The sequence below is a fragment of the Octopus bimaculoides genome, chromosome 4 (genome assembly GCF_001194135.2).
Source record: "Octopus bimaculoides isolate UCB-OBI-ISO-001 chromosome 4, ASM119413v2, whole genome shotgun sequence".
Classification (NCBI taxonomy): domain Eukaryota; kingdom Metazoa; phylum Mollusca; class Cephalopoda; order Octopoda; family Octopodidae; genus Octopus; species Octopus bimaculoides.
This window is the reverse complement of record NC_068984.1, coordinates 83,456,713-83,462,036: the sequence shown is the minus strand read 5'-3', so window position 1 is coordinate 83,462,036 and position 5,324 is coordinate 83,456,713. Positions and strand designations below refer to the sequence as shown.

General features: G+C 38.5%; 1 protein-coding gene across 1 annotated transcript in view; it reads left to right on the top strand.

Moving 5' to 3' along the window:
- Positions 1-5,324, top strand: part of LOC106875130 (transmembrane protein 47) — a 270,412-nt gene that overhangs the window by 5,910 nt on the left and 259,178 nt on the right. The gene's annotated exons all lie outside the window — the stretch shown is intronic.

The window sequence follows — 5,324 nt, the reverse complement described above, 5'->3', positions numbered from 1 at the left end:
TGCTAGAAGAAGCTCACTTAAAAAATTCTCAAATACGGATTTGCTCCGCTGAATCCGTATTTGAGAATTTTTAAAGTGAGCTTCTAGCATATTGACAGACCGGTCACTGGTCAATCTTATATACACAAGTACTATAATCTTTTTAGGATCTCGAAAAAAAATTTTTCATGAACCTTCTGATTCTTTTAATGTGCTAGTTTCCTGGTATTAAATTGATATTAATTAATATCGAATTTTTACCATATTATGTTAATTATATATATATATATATATGTATAAATATGTAGATATAAATGTATGTACACACACACACACGTGTGTGTGTGAATGTGTGACAGCTGTATATTTTTAGTTATTTATAGTCATAGCTAAAATAACCATCCCAAACCATCTCAAACACTACTTGGAACGGATGTCCTGCATCTCTGCGCTGGTATACGTGTGTGTATCTGCGCCTGTGTGTTTGTGTGTGTGCTTGTCCCACGATCTCATATTTCTGCTTGTGTTTTTTTCAATGTATAACGCTTTGTAATGATAGATATCTTCATAGATGCAGACACACGCGCACGCACGCACACACACACACACACACACACACACACACACACACACACACACACACACACACACACACACACACACACACACACACACACACGCACACCCACCCACACACACACACACACACACACACACACAAACATATGTATTCCTGTACATGGGTGTATAGGTAGAAGCTCTTCCGTGTTTCCTTTTTGCATAATCTCGTAATGATGCCGGCGTTTTGAGAGAGAAAGAGCGGTAGAGAGGGAACGTGTGAATGAATTATAAGCTTTTTGTACTAAAGAGTGTTTTATACGTAGATAAATACTGATTTCAAATTTTGATTACAAGTCTAGAAATTTCGAGTGAATTACGTCGAGTACTGGTGCTCAACTGGTACTCACTTTATCGACTCCGAAAGGATGAAAGACAAAGTCGACCTCGGCGGAATTTGAACCCAGAACATGAAGACGGACGAGATACCGCTAAACAGTTTGTCCGGCGTGCTAACGATTCTGCTAGTCCACCATCCCAGACGTAGATGATATTGATATGACGATAGTGTACATCATCCCAAATTCTACAGCTGGTCGGGGATTTGAAGTCTAGTTTATCATCATAGACCAGGTCATGTTAGCATAGACTGGCGGTCATTTACTCCGAGTCCAGTACTTTTGATTGCTACTGTATTTTATGAACCTCGGAAACATGGAAGAAAAAATTTAACTCAGCGTGTTTAAATTACGAATGTCAAGATTTGGCACAAGCTTTTTTTTTTTGTTTTTTTTTTGTTGTTTTTCCTTTTTGCGTGACGCTCTGACGATCCTGCCGGACTACTATCCCATGTAGGAATTGAGTGATTATACATACTTCTATTCTACTGGTTTCCGTCATTGAACTGAGATCATGCTGGGATGAATACCATCATATAAAGTTTTAGTCGATCATATGGAGTCCAGTATTTATGTTATTGATTTACTTTTACAGAATCGGTTAGTTAGACATATTTTTGTTGACAGAGCATCTGTGTTAAAACAAAAGGCATAAACACTGACACGAACGTAGACACAAATGTACCAACAAACAAATCATAAATGCACACAATCACACAATCACACAATCAGGCTGGTGTGGCTGTGTGGTAAGAAGTTTATTTCCCAACCACATGGTTCCGGGTTCAGTTCCACTGTGTGGCACCTTGGGTGAGTGTCCTCCACTATAGCCTCGGGTCGACCACATCCTTGTGAGTGGATTTGGTAGGCGGCAACTGAAAGAAACTCGTCGGATATATATATATATATGTATGTATATATATATATGTATATATATGTATGTATATATATATGTATATATATGTATATATATATGTATATATATATATATATATACATGTATATCTGTATACACACACACACACACACATATTTAATCATCTTCATCATTACTTAACGTCCTTTATTCACGCTGGCATGGGTTAAACGGTTCGATAGGAACTGGAAAGTCAGAGGACACAATCCGTTTTGCCATGGTTTCTACATCCGGATGCCATTCCTAGCGCCAACCACCGTACAAAGTGTGCCGGGTACCTTTAACGTGGCACCAGCAGCGGTAACTTGCAACACAAGACACCTCTACTGAGAGGGGAGTAGTATTGAGGGAGGTGGCTTTGAGCCAGGTGTTGAGAAGTTTGAGTATGCGCAGAGGGACAGAAATACATATATTGCAGTAGAGGAGATACATAGCTACTCAGCTGGTAAGAGAATGTATAAAGAGAGGACAGAGAGAATGGAGAGATAGAGGGAGAGAGAAGAGAGAGAGAAGTGAGAGAGGGAGAGAGAGAGGAGAGTGAAAGAGAGCGAGAGAGAGAAGAGAGAGAGAGAGAGAGAGAGAGAGAGAGAGAAATTAGTTGGTGAAGATGTAACGGGGTATACACTCAAGTTAAGGGAGGAGTATATAGTGAAGTGGATCAGGGAGAGGATAGGGTGAGATTGCAAAAGAAGAGTGGGATATGGGGGAGCAGGGAGAGGGATGTAGTGAGCGGGCACAAATAGAGGGAGGGGGCTGTAAGGAGGGATGTGTTGTGACGAAGAAATTCGACAGAGATTGGAGGGTAGAAGGTTAAGGAATACAGCAAGTGGTGAACACGGGTTGGGTGTAGGGGAGAAGGTGTTAGGCAGATGGGATGCGGAAGAGATGTTTTTCAGCGGGGACAGGTCGAGTGCGGGGGCCTGGACATAAACGGCTTGCCTTTACCTTCCTCCACTTTACTTAGCCGGACGGGTCTTCTGAAGTATAGCAAATCGCCAATTGTCTCAGTCCTTTGTCATCTCCTCTGTGAGGCTCAATACCTGAAGACCATTGTTCACCACTTCGTCTCACGTATTCGTAGGTCTTCCTCTCCCACAAGCTCCCTCTACATTTAGAGATTAGCACTTCTTTATGTGGCTGTACATACATACATAAATACATACATACATATATGTGTGTGTGTATGTCCTGAATTTCGAGATACGGCCTGCAAATCGGAACTCAGATAAATCTGAATGATTTTAAAGATTAAACTCATGATACGTATTTTTGAAAATGTCACCAGCATATACATGCTCCCTCTTCCGCTCCCACATTGTCTGATGTCTGTGGACCAATTCAACTGATCTTGTTTTTCATTGAGCTCGATATACTTGCAAGCCTCTATCGCCCTTGTTTTGTACCACTCACCGTTTTTGTGTATATATCAATTCAACTGACCTGTATCTTATTGTAAAATCCAATCAAACAGAACTTTCTCCCACTCCATATCTTCATCTCTTTCACTTTCTCATTTATATTTTTCGCCCGAATTAATAAGGCTATTACTTTTTGCTGTTCCAGAACATCTCTGCTTTTCTCGGATTCAACTGTTTTTCTATTTGGTGTTAATTTTATTTGTCACCAGTACTGTTAGATCTAACCACAAATGCGTAAATTATAACATATTACCCTTATTTAAGATGATTGGAAAGATACTGTCAAGTGGAAGTGAAGGCAGTAGCGCGAAAAGGAGTCGTAAAGGAATTATACTGAACATTAAATTTCATGTTTTACAATGGGTTGACATAGAAGAATTCAGTCATACTAAAAATATATAAAAATAAAAAATAAAAAGGTTGCAACGTCTATAGAAGGAACAGTACGTGACGATAAAAACAAAATGAAACTGCTCAAGCATTTAATCCGTTAGAAGCTTGAGATTTGATTTTTCATTTTTGTTTGAAGTGTTGCTTAAAACTGAGTGTCTCAATCGACGATCAGAATGGATGCAATGTGCTGAGAAACACGATGATTCAAGCGAAAGTTAAAAGTTTGTATGGCGTTTTGCAGAAAGTGGAAGGTGAAATTTCAGGTTTTAAAGCTTCCAAAAACTGTTTGACGTTTTCTGTGGAAGGAAATACTGCTGGTGTTATGAAATTAAAGTCTCGTTTTTTATATCATTCCCAAAACTCAAAAGCAATCAAGGGGCGGGATGAATTTTATCTCTCTATGATTTGGTGTTAAATAAAAGGGTCTGAATGACTACTAGCTTTTTCCTAGACTGCTTTACAATCTTACAGTTGTCTTACTGTACAGGGCTAGGTGTAATATTTCCAAAATAAGCATTGCTTCTTTTAGACAATTCACCAAACCCCTAACCAACTTGAGTGATTTTTCTGATAATCTAAGAGTAGAATATATCCTCAGGAACACAACTTCTTTGTTTCAACCAATGGATCAATGTACAATAGCTAACTTCAAGGTTTATTATCAGAGGGGATTTTAGAAAGAATTAGAAAAAGCAATTGATGGGGAAGATAAATCTAGAGTTAGAGAACTACTGGAAGAAATCCAGCCTTACAGATACTCACGAGTTTTGACATTAAGCAAAGCGTTTAGCTCTAAATGGTATTTGCAAAAAAACATGGCCAGACTGTATCCATAACTTTCCAGTAAAAAGTGTCGCCAAGTTCATCAAGATATTGTGAGACTATCAATTGAAGTAGGGCTTCAAGAAGTCGTAGAAGCTGATATGGCTAACTTTTAAGGCCCCGTACAGAAAGTGTCTAAAGAGTAGCTGATGAAGTTAGAACAAAAGTAAGCAGCAGGGTAAGAAGATGTAGCTGTACCGTACCCTCCACTCCAGTTAACTGCAAAGAATATAGCTAACTGGTCGGCACTTATAGAGAAAAATCCACAAGTCTTTGTTAATAACGATCCTAAAAGTAAACGTAGCACGAAAAGTACAAGAGAAGTTCATAATGTGCTCTATTCCTTCACTGACGGTGAAGGAACAGAGATAGTGCGGTTTAAACATTAAACAAGTTTGAAGTTCTTCACTCTTGAAAGAGATGCTGATGATAACTTACAAGGCAGAAGTTTGTACCCTCCTTCCTTCCTATTAACTCTCACACAGCAGTCGACATCATTTACGGTGGATACTTCTGTACTACGATATTACTGTATTCTTAATTATTCCCTCGTGTATTTATTTTTCAATGGTTTTATGTATACATACTGTACTATGTATGCTTAAAAAGTAATAGTTTCATGTACAAAAGTAGTTGTACTGTTTGCTTATTATTGTATTATTTTTTCTTTAGAAATATTTCAGTATGAATGCATGTTAATATACAGCATGGAAATCAGTGTAAAAATAGATTTCGCGTTACACGAATTCAGCGTTATGCGAGGCTTTCGGGAACGTGGAATTTCGTAACTCAAAGAATGCTCATGTGTAAATGTGTGTGTATGTGTTTGTTTTGTTTTGT